The sequence below is a fragment of the Petaurus breviceps genome, unplaced genomic scaffold, assembly GCF_028583685.1.
Source record: "Petaurus breviceps papuanus isolate PSGF00001 unplaced genomic scaffold, PetGlider_PUasm1.0 81, whole genome shotgun sequence".
Classification (NCBI taxonomy): Eukaryota; Metazoa; Chordata; class Mammalia; order Diprotodontia; family Petauridae; genus Petaurus; species Petaurus breviceps.
This window is the reverse complement of record NW_027186546.1, coordinates 5,531,219-5,543,482: the sequence shown is the minus strand read 5'-3', so window position 1 is coordinate 5,543,482 and position 12,264 is coordinate 5,531,219. Positions and strand designations below refer to the sequence as shown.

Genomic DNA, 12,264 nt, shown 5'->3' with positions numbered 1-12,264 from the left:
TTGGAGTATTCCAGGTGAGAGGTGATGAGAACCTATACTAGTATTGTAGCAATGGAAAGAAAGAGATATATATACTAGAGATATCATGAAGTAAATAGACAGGTCTTAAGAACACATTGGATATGAGAGTTGAGAGAGAATCAGCAGTAATGATGTCTAGATTGTTAAGCCCGAGGAACTGAGAGGATGGTGGTACCCTCAACAATAATAGAGAAATTTGGAAAGAGGAAAGAGTTTCTGGGAAAAGATGAGTTTAACTGGAAGTGTTATAGGTTTATGATTAGGAGTTCCCAATGCTAATTAAATGCCCTCTCTTACTCCATTCCTGCCTCTCTGTGTTGGTTATTCTGGGACCCAGAGCCTTTTTCCTTCAAGTGTTCCTGGTTTTGGTTCTACCTCCTAGTCCCAGTATCCCATAAATTTCTGCTTAGAAAGCATAGTGGCATTATCATTCTCCTTTGTGATGTACCCAGTTCATTGTGCTTGAGATTAAGATTAAATTATTAATTAAAGATTAAGGTGTGCTCACCATTCTGATTCTCACAACCCTGACTCCTGCTTGGGCATGGATGGGATGGCTAAGATGCTGGGACTATAGAAGGTAAAGGAGGAGAAAATGTCTGACTCCAGCTTCTTCAGAGTGCATTCTTTGGAAAAGCAAAGTGTTGGTGGTCCTGAACTCTGCCCTTTTCCAGTCTCCCCTGCATGGTTAATTAATCCCTCCCTTAACAATAAGTGGCCAATTTGACTCCCATTAGATTCAGTTGCACCTGGGACTTTGACCCCTGATTATGGCTCTATTTTGGCTTAATAAAAATGAAGCAGGAACAATAGTAGAAACATTTAAGAACAAATGAGAATGTAATTCTTGGTTTAGTTAATATGCAAGTAAAATAATATAAATAGAATGAGCTCTTCCATGACTTTTAGTTTCGCTTTTTACAATTTACTTTAAATATTTGTATTTTAAGTAGAAAATCCAAGTATCCTTCAGACCCAACTTGCATCAGCTTGCAGATTTCTTTTCATCTTATTAAAATGGCTCCATTTATCTTTCCTTATCTGCATTATGAATTTTTGTCAGATTTTTTATTTGGTTGCAAAGTTGGTTCATGAAATCTTATCTTTCCCCATCTTTGCCTTGTATCTATTTCTCTGTAGTTCAGTTTGTATATGTGTATGTGTGTGTGTGCATATGTGTGTGCTAGAAACTGAGATTATGTCATCTTTAATAAAGGAAAAGACAGTATATATAAATCAGATTAGCTATAGAAAAATACATCAATCAACTGGCAAATTGCATCTATGGGACAAAGTGCAAAATGTTTCTTTTATACAGTACTTATTGAACAAATTTGTTGAGAGGATGGTTAAAAATGCCATATGGAAAAGTAGGAACCATTACGTTCAATTTAAATGACATTGATGTATTTTTTACATCATGAAATCTTGCCATATTTCCAACAACAATCTTTGATATAGTACTTTACACAATTGCCTCAAAGGGCTTTTGGAGATAAAAGTATATATCAAAGATTGTAAATTGGATGCACCCAATTTATATATAATAGAAACCACTACACAGTCAAAATTCAATGGATCGGGGATTGTATTATAGTTGGATAACTTCTAGAGTTTGGGTTTAGAAAAATCTCCAAAGGTAACAGTTAGCTCTCATTGTATTTAATCAGCTACAGTTCAATTGAAACTCTTTGAATTTGTATATGATTAAATAATTATCTTTGGCTATTCTCTCTCTCTCTCTCTCTTTTTTTTTTTTTTTTTGCTTAAGGACATACTGAACTCCTAATTCTGGGTTAATAAGGTCAGACAATTTATTGTTTCCAGAATATTTTTCCCACTCTTTGAAAGTCAGTAACTTCAACTATTCGAAGTAATGACAGATAATACCAAAATGGAAATGTTTTAAATTCTTTACTGTCAGGATAACAGCTATAGACAACCTTTCTAGAAGAGAATGTCAACTGCATTTTCTCCTTGAAACAAATGTTTCATCAAAGTGTACTCTCTGTAGTTGCCCAAATGAAAAACAGAACACGGGTAACTTATTTTCTGTGTTCTTTAGCTTTCTATGAAATTGTAAAGGTTTTTTTAACAAAATTGGACTGTCTCAGTGAGATTTGCATAAGTTCTATGACTCAACAGCACTTTTAGGGGATAGCAAAGAACTGGAAACAAATTAAATGCCCATAAATTGGGGAATGGCTAAATGCAGTGTGGTATAAAAATGAATGTAATATTACATTGCTATGAGAAACAATGAATATGAGGAATACAGAGAAACATGGAAAGGCATATGGAAAGGTACAAAGTGAAGTAAACAAATAGAAACAATAAACACAATATCTAACAATGTTAATGGGAAGAACAACAAAATAATTAAAAATTAAATATTATGGAAATTATAATGGCTAAGTTTGGTCTCAAGGAAGAGAAATGAGATGACACCTTCCCCTGCTCATTTGCAGATGCAGGGGATCATTGATGTGGGATAAAGCATATAATAAAATTTTTTTGTATGTTGTTTATTTTTACAGAACTTTTATTTCTTTTATACTTTATTATAAGGGCTGGTTCTCTGAAAAAGGTTGGCAAAAGAATATAGCGGAAAATACAGATGATATAAAAATAGTATTAGTAAAAATATATCTCTAAAAAAGTATTAAAGTCACTTTTGAGGCTTAATTGGCCCAGAGGCCAAGGCTCGGACCATTAACATAGCTTCTTGGTGTAGGTTAAAAAATTTTTTAAGCCAGTTCACACATAGTAATTCCTCTCTCAGGCTTCTGACTGGCAGACCAGCCTGGCCTAGAGCTTTAACCATTCAAAGTTCATACCGCCTCTCTCTACTTTTCTGTCTTAATCTCTCAGACAATCAGGAGTTGGATTTCCAAATGGATACTTAGAATGACTACCTTATAGGTACTTTGGTAGGTACTAAGCCTACCGAGAGGCTAAACCCACTTCCAGAAGTACAGATGTTGTATACACCTGAACTGGAGACATATGCCTCTCCTAAGCAGGAATGACTAAGACAAAGGCAAGGTGAGATGAGGTGGCATTAACTGAGAAAGCAGATTGCTAAATATGAATCCGAAGAGCAACTAAAGAGACGAATTACAGGTAGGAGTAGTGAAGGTGAGTTCAAGTGATGGATGATTCCTCATAAACCTTGGGTAGAAGTGAGAATTGGTGTGTGGTATAAAAGTTTTCCAGTCAAAAAAGAGAGAATCTGGAAAAGGAGAGACACTTGTGAGAGCAAATCTTTAAACCCGAGTCAAACAATGGGATGCAATTCACCTCTTTAAGTCTTAGTTTTCCATCCAAAACTGAACTTGTTATTTTTCCCCCTAAACTCTACCCCTTCCAATCTTCCTATTACTTTCAAGGGTACCACAATCCTCCCAGTCCCCTAGATTTGCAAACTTGGTGACATCTTTGACTCTTACTGTCACCCCACCCCCATATCCAATCTGTTGCCAAGACCTGTTGATTTCACCTTTATACCATGTTTTCCCGATAATAAGACACTGTCTTATTATTTTTTTTTTAAAGAAAAACACCAGAGGGCTTATTTTCAGGGGAGGGCTTATGTTGTCCTGCCTCAGCTCTCCTCCGCGGCACTGCTCTCAATGGTGCCAGCAAGCAAATCACTGGGGAAGAACAGGATGACGTGCTCACTGCTGCAGCTCTGATTGGATGCAGCTCGGAGCGCGGCATGCGTTTCACGGGGGGGGGAACGGTATGGTGCATACAGAGGGTACCGTAATATAGCGTGTAGCGCAGGGGATCACCTTCACTACAGTAGCAATCTCAATAGGGCTTATTTTCGGGGGAGGGCTTATTTTAGAGGAATCTTACACAGTACGGGGAGGGCTTATTTTTGGGATAGGTCTTATCGGGGAAACACGGTAATATCTGTTGCATACATCTCCTTCATTCCTCTGATACTACCACCACCCTGGTTCAGGCCCCTATAACCTCCTGCTTACACTATTGCCATAGCTTGCTACTTTGTCTGTCTAAGAACATTGTGTACTATAGGTGGAAAGAGGAATGCTTTTGATTAAAGATGTTTACTCTTTTCATTTTTTGTCACACTAAAGAGCTATTAAAGCAGTAGGCTTCCTGGCTGCCTTAGTGGTTTGGTAATAGAATGACTAGAGGCTTTCCATTGAAACAGTTAATAAGCAATACCTGATGTATTCACATTTTATATGGAATAAAGATGAGAAAAAGCACTTCAGTTGTTTTGATCTCTGATTATTACAGTTCTACTAATGAAAAAAACCAATCTGGGGACATTTTATATAATATCAGATAATATAACAGTATTGAATTTATGCTAAAACATATTTAGGTTAGCAGATGAATTGAGGACAGGTTTTTAAATAGAGCTATATAGAATGTGATAACTTTAGTTAAAGCTTACATAGATAATTACTGCTTTTTGAGATGTTTTTCCTTCCATGTGATATAATTAGCCTGTAAGCTTGTTAAAGTACATCATTGTCAAACAGTGACTTCTAAAAAATAGAAACATTGGAGTGGCAGTAGTACTTAAATATATGTGATCACATTGATGTAGGTATGCTAATCTCATCAGCAAAGGTCAAAATCTATCCAAGCATTCCGCAAATTCTAGGCTGCCATAACCATACTTGAAGCCATTTCAATGTGGAAGAACCTAGAAGAGTTTATACTTTTTTCACAAGACCTTCAAGAACTATGCCACAATGAGGCATCAGAGCAGGACTTTCTGAATCAAGGTGGAGTTGGGTCTCAAGAAGCAAAATTAAAAGACCAGATTAATTCATGAAGAAGCACATAGCATAGAGAAATACAAACATTACTTTCATACACTGAATACATCAGTAAACATAGGGCTACCTTTACCTAGCAATGTAAGAGGAATAATTTAAATAAGTTCATTGTACATAGTAAGGAGCATTGCTTTATCTCTTAAATGAAGGAAGGGGAACAGTTTTGCTTATCATTTTAATATTACCTACATGATTACCTTATATTATTGAAAAACGAAATTATTCCAGTAATAAGTCACCACATTATAAACACATAGAATATCTGTTTTAAGCATTCAGATTAAATTATTATAAAAATCACTTCAAATTTCCAAAAGGAAAGATTTATGTTTTAATTGAAAACTTATACATCATGAAGAGTATAAGCAACATCTATGCATTATTTTATAAGAAGTAATTTTTTTTAAGCAATTGGGGTTAAGTAACTTGCTCAAGGTTACACAGCCAGGTGTTTCTGGGTGGGTTCTAAGTGTCTGAGCCCGGATTTGATCCCCAGGTCATCCTGACACTGGGGCCAGTGCTCTTACTCATTGTGCTTCCTGGCCTCCCCAAGAAGTAATTTTTTTTTGTCCTGTGTGCTAGACATGTTGTGAAACAACAAATTTAAGTAAATATTTCAAGCTTAAAAATAATAGACAAGCATGTATGTTGGCTAACACATTAATGGATTTCTTCAATCAGTTCAGGTAGCAACCCTTTTATACCTTCTTATCTTGTACAATTCTTGTTCAAGTTCTTCCAGAGGTTTTCTATGCTAAAGGCCTTCCTCTTTTTGAGTTGTGTGGCTATCAGTGGAATACTTAAGCTGTCCCTTGCTTTTGCTACGTGATCAGCCCACTTCCTATTCTGATTATGCCCTTATTTGATAATGACTTTTATGTTATTTCTTAAACAAGGATATCATTGGGGTAGAAAAAGGAAACATATTACATCCTACTTATCCCTACTATTTTCCCATTTCCTTTGGGTTACCATAGTTTTAGCTCCTGAGAGACTGTCTAAGTATCACATCAATACAACATTATCAGTAGTATTTGTGTTGTGTCTTTGGATCAGGGAACAACCTAAGGATCACTAAAAACATTGTAGAATTTCCCAAATTAGGAAAAGACTTAGAGGGAACTAGGAACAGTGTATGAAATTTATAAATTTATAAAGAGGCAAAATTAAGCATGGTGTCAGGAAAAAACTTCCTAACTATATCTATCCAAAGTAGAATGGACTGGCTTGTGAGGACTTGGGTTCTTCCTTAATGGAAATCTTCAAGCAAAGGCTGGTTGACCACTTGTCACGTATCTTGCAGGAGGGATCCTTATTCAAGTGTGGAACAGATAGGTTATTCCAATTCTCAGATTTTATAGTGTCTCTTCCTGTTTTATAGCTCAGTTGATGTTTAGCAATTAGAGGGTTACTTAGTGTCATTGAAAATACATTCTAGACCTTTGGCACAGAGCTGGAGCATGATGGCGGCTGGAGGCAGCGACCCTTGCGCTGGCAGTGTGGAGGAAGATGCCTCGTAGCTCGTCTTCCCCTTCCTTCAACAGGTCTCGGCAACAGATTAGATATGAGGGTGGGGTGACAATAAGAGTCAAAGATGTCACCAAGTTTGCAAATCTAGGGGACTGGGAGGATTGTGGTACCCTTGAAACAGCAGAAACTCTTCTAAATTCTGAAGTCCACATGCTTCTAGAGCATCGAAAGCAACAGAATGAAAGTGCAGAGGATGAACAAGAACTTTCAGAGGTTTTCATGAAAACTCTAAATTACACTGCACGTTTTAGTCGTTTTAAAAACAGGGAAACCATCGCTAGTGTTTGGAGTTTGTTACTCCAAAAAAAACTCCATAAGCTTGAGTTGGCCTGTTTAGCAAATCTTTGTCTTGAGACAGCAGAAGAGGCTAAGGCTCTGATTCCAAGCCTGGAGGGTCGATTTGAAGATGAGGAATTGCAACAGATTCTTGATGATATCCAGACCAAGAGGAGCTTCCAATATTAGTAAAAGGAACCCAGCCCTTCAGTGAAGACAGAAGGAAAATTTCCCAAAATTCTTCTGCAGCTGAGAAGAACTCAAGATTCCCTCCAAAGACTGTACAGAAATTTAGTCACAAAAGTTGGTCAGGCCTTCTGTGGACAAGGCAATGCAAAGTTTTGCATCAACAAGCAGTTCAAACTTGTGAACAGATGTGATTCTGATTGACTCTGAATATTTGAGTTGTGGCTAAGGCCAGGAATGCCATTGACTCTTAAAGGGCCTATATGTAGACCTTTTGACCCATTACCTGATGCTTTGGGGTGATTTTCTTTAATGAAGGGTTTTCAAATGAGAGAGTGGAACAGTACTTAGAGGCTTGCATCATCCTCTCATCCCTTCTCTTAAAGGGAAATGTTTAAGGGGAAAGAGTGAGGTGGGAGAATTTAGTGAGTAAATACATATGGAATGTTATTGACTACCTCATATCACTGAATTTGGCACTTCATTTATATTCACATTTCTGGTTTGGATTTCAAGGTATTGTGAAGTATTATTGACCCAGATTAGAATATGTAAAAATAGCCTGAGTAAAAAAAAGTTGTCTCATATAAATGATGGAAGGAAAAATGGAAGGAAAAATCAAAGTAAACTTATACCTGAATGTTTTTCTTAAAAAACAGAAAAACTGAATACCTCACAATCTTGTAGTACCATATAGTCAATTTGGCCAAAACTCAGAGAGAAAAAGATAGAGAAACTACTGGCAGTCTTAGGGTATCACTGTATATAAGTTCAAAAGAGTCTTGATTTAGGAGGCTCTATTTGGCCTCTCGAATATCCTCAAGGCTTCGAGGTTTTGGGGCAGGAGGGAATTTGTGAGATTTATTCTTGTCTGACAGTTGCTCTGGGAAAGGATACTTTCTGAACTTAAGCTAGTCCTTGATCCTGATTTTAAATGCCATTCAATTCAGTATAGGTTTGGTATAAAGTGTTGGGGAGGACCAGAAAGAATGAGACTTGATTCTGGTTGGGTCATCACAATGAACTAAGTTCGGGACAGTTTTCTTTTCTAGCCCTAAATTTCAGCATTGATTTCTGAAAGGTCATGTAGATATTTTTTTGCAGTTCTTCTCCCACACCCTAAAATCTGTTAATGTAATTTGATCTAATAATAGAAAAGGGAATGGGTGAATTCTGTATTAGATATCCAGTTAATCCTTGCAATTCCTAAGAAGTAAACTTACTCTAGGAAATAAAATTATTTTTCAATTTCATAAGAAAATATGTTCTAAAATTGTTATCAAAAAACAGGGGAAAAAGGAGTTCTCTGTCCAGAAAATTTTCAGGAAAAATTATGTTTAAATGTAAAACTGGAAGCAACTTAAATATCCAACAGTAGAGTATTAACTAAAGAAGAAAAGTAAAACATTCACAATGAGTATTTCAGAGATGAAATCCAGTGGAAAAGTAAATGGTCTTGTCACTAGATCACCAGAAATGTTTACATTAAAATCTTATATCTGAAGAAAGACAGATTCAATTGACAAATAATTCTGCTTTGACAAAGAAGTGGTTGAAAGACATGGAATCATTATATGGAAAGCTTTCTCCGAAGTAAACAGGAAACTATGGTTTGAAGCAATGGATGGAAAGGAACCAATTTATTCTCTGCCTGCCAATAAATGAAGCTAGATTCAAGTTTGTAAGGAAATGCATTCAAACATAGAATCTAGAGGTATCATCATTTTAGAGCTCTATCAGTAGGAGGTGTGAACTCCAAGGTCCAGAAGCTTATGAATGAATACCACATTTTTTTCCCTTAAGTCTCTTTTTTATATTGATATTAAACTGTGTGATTATAAAACAGTAACAAGTGGAATAAAAAAACTACTGATGACTTGCAAGTTTTTGTATAAGGATTTTATTGTTGTTGCTAAATCTGATGACCAAAACTACAGGGTGGAGACATTTCATGCATTGGTACACAAATTACCAGAAAAAAAATAACTCAGATGTTGGGCATCTTAATAAAACATTTAGTCAAGTAAAAAAATATTTTTTTAACATAATAGAATACTGTTGTGCAATTTAGACTAACAAATATGATAAATACAAATGGAGGAAGACATGAAATCACACTAAGAAAAAAGCAGAAACAAAAGTATGGAATATACAAAAACTACAAAAAATATAAAAGGGAAAGTGAATGAGAATGAATGTACAAAAGACTCATTATGGGGAATGAAAAATTGTAATGATGCTTTGGGCATTAAAACAAATTCAAATATAAATGCCTACTACCTTGAGTTTAGTTGGTTGTACTGATGTTCAATGTTGATTTTTTAAAAATACATTAATTAATGAGGGGTTTATTAAAGAAGGGGTTGTTGAATAGAATCTTTCTGTATTTGTGCTTATTAAGGACTTTTCTATAATATTAATATATGCAAGAGATACCCTTTCTTGGAAGAAAACCCTTAAGGCTTCATTGTATTCTAACAAGTAACATGCTGTTTTGTAATTAACAGTCATATTTGAAAATGCATGTTGCTGTCTTCATCTTGATTCCATAAAACTCATAACTCCATTAAAATGTGTTCTGGAGAAAGTACTTTGGTAAACTTGGGGATAATTAATAATTACTTAAATACTTCAAGATATCTATGATTCCATTTCTCTGAGCTCTCGCTTTCTGACACACACCATAAGCTCCCATGTGACTTAGTAAATCATTTTTTTCTATTACTGTATTCACCTTGGGTCCAACTCTCTGGTGATGAGTGTTTCCACACTTAAAGGCTAGTATTTGTACTATACACACTCAGTCTGTCCTAAATACCTACTTGGTGTCTGTCTCTAACATGGCAGGATCTTGCATAACCTTTGAAAACCCAGATACCATCATGAGGGAATTGAATGGAACTTTAGTGAAATCAGCATTAATCAGCAAATTGTAGGAGTATCTTTGTATCAGAGATGTATTCCTAAAAAGCTGTGCAAAAGTGTCATTTTTGTAACATTTTAAATATGGAGTAATTGATATGGAAACATGGTATATCATAATGTATAGAGATGAGGTGTAAGGATCAGGAAGACCTGGGTAATAGATCAGCCTCTGATGAATATTGGCTGTGTGATCTTTAACTTTTTAATGCCACAGGCAACTCCTAAAACTATTTAATTTTCAGGGCAGATGCTGATAATGCATTGTTTGAAGCAGTTTCCTCACAGAAAAGCTCCCTACGCTGATAAAAATCAGAAGTCTGGACACCCCCAAAACAAAACAACATGGTGACTCAATAGTCCTTTGTAAAGTGAGCAATCATCTCTCAATTTATCTTTTAAAAAAATAGACATTTTTATATATCAGTTCCATTCTTATATCTTACTATAACATTTCTATTTATTTGTTTTACCTCAAGTACTTATTGATCATTTCACATTCTAAACCACATAAGCAATGAAAGCAAATCTGCTGCTATGACTCCAAATTACTCCCATCTTCCTGCAAGTATAAGAGAGTTTTTCTGAGTAGAAGCTTGATATTAGGAGGAGTGTGGGGAACAAATTCTGAGCATCAGAGATCACAGAAAATTATGTTAAATCTTATGAGAAACATAAACATGACAAGGGATATAAATCAGTATCATATCCTTCAAATAACGTAGCATGGATGCTATTATGATTCTGGTGGCTAATATAACTTCAAACCACATTCTCAATTTAAAGGGCTCCCTTTAATGTGAGAATATCAGTAACAATAAAAACACTAAATGTGTTGCAATTCCAAATAAGCATTAAACTTTGGGGTGAGCCAGCAAAATGACTGATAAAAAACATTTATTACTCTCACACAAAGAAGCATTCAAGGCATCTGCTAGACTCTTCATTGCAGCAGTCAGAAAGGAATATATTAATATTGCCTGGATGAAATTTACAAGATATAGGAAACCATTATTGAAGAGCAAGTGATAAGTCTGGGTTAGAAGGAACTCCGGAAATCTTAGCCACCAACACGAGCAACACCATCAGTTTTCCATTCCTAGCAATGAATTTTAAATCAAAATAAATCCTTTTTATTGGCATTAAAAAAGTCTGGTCAGCTTTCAGTTAAACAAGCATACATTTAACTGGCAATATATGGAAAGCACAAAGTTGAGCAAAGTGCAGATCCTGATGATAGTCTAATTTTCAAGCATAATAAGTCATGGTCAAGCCAAAAGTGGTTCTCATCAAGTGTATAGTTATTTCACTACAACTCAAGGCAACCTTAGGAGTTTTGACTTAGATAAAATTAAAGGTCAATTTAAACTCAGTGGCTGCAAGCTATAATGTTATAATGTTGCAGGAACTTAACTCTTTTTGGTTGTGCTATTCAATTGAAGGGTGGGACCTTTAGGCAATAGAGCAAGACCTAATGTGTATAACTGATTCTCTTAACCTTCTGCTATTATCCATATATCCAACCTTAGTCTTTCCTCTGAGCTTCAGGCCTACATCACCAATTGCCTTCTAGCTCTTTTAACTGGATAATAAAGAGACATCTCAAACTCAGCATGTCTAAAATTTAACTCATCTTTACTTTCTCTTCCAGACTTCCTCATTTCTGTTGAAGGTACCACCATATTTCTATTCTTTTTTTTTTACACATTTTAATTTTCTTTATTATTCAAAACACATATCCTTTTTATTTACTTTTTTGACTCTGTGCTTGTGCCTTCAACACCTTCACAACAATTTTCTGCTCCTCAATCAGGAAAGCACACTTGATCTGGTCACAGACACATTTAGCACACATGGAGCCACCATAAGCCCTGCTGAAATGCTTTTTTGTCTTTGATAGCCTCATAAGAACTTTAGGTCTCACTGCACGAAAACCTCGAAGTCTTCTTGGGAACACACCACAGGCAGATTGTGGTGCTTTCCCAACTTTCTTGGTATAAAGGTAAACAGTTCTGTTACCTGGGGTTTGTGACAGCCGAGTTTTGTTGGAAGCTGTATTGTAGGACAGCCTACGGCGGTATGTCAGATGCTAAACCATTTTTAATTTCTGTCAGGTCCACCACTGGAAGAGGCCATATTTCTATTCTTAAAGGTTCTCAGTATTATCCTTGTCTCTTCAGTTACCAAATCTTGGCATTACTACCTCTACAACATGATACTAAAAGTTGCCCAGTGATTACGGGTGATAATAAGATTTAAAATTTGGCCTTCCCCATGAGTAACTAAACCGCTGAAGATGTAATATCATAAGCAATGAGAAGGATAATGATCTGGATAATCTGGGTATTTGAGAGGATATCAATTTATCAGAAAAAAATACAGTAGGATCAGAAATCATTTAACTATTTTGAACCTCAATTTCATCATATGTCAAATAATACATAAGCAGAAAATACTTGTCCTACCCATGTGATAGGGTTGTTATAAGGAAAATATCTAGTAAACT

General features: G+C 35.7%; 1 protein-coding gene and 1 pseudogene across 3 annotated transcripts in view; one reads left to right on the top strand and one right to left on the bottom strand.

Annotated features, from left to right (window-relative positions):
* Positions 1 to 12,264, top strand: part of LOC138176119 (inositol 1,4,5-trisphosphate-gated calcium channel ITPR2) — a 529,530-nt gene that overhangs the window by 488,995 nt on the left and 28,271 nt on the right. The gene's annotated exons all lie outside the window — the stretch shown is intronic.
* Positions 11,442 to 11,856, bottom strand: LOC138176080 (large ribosomal subunit protein eL34-like; annotated as a pseudogene).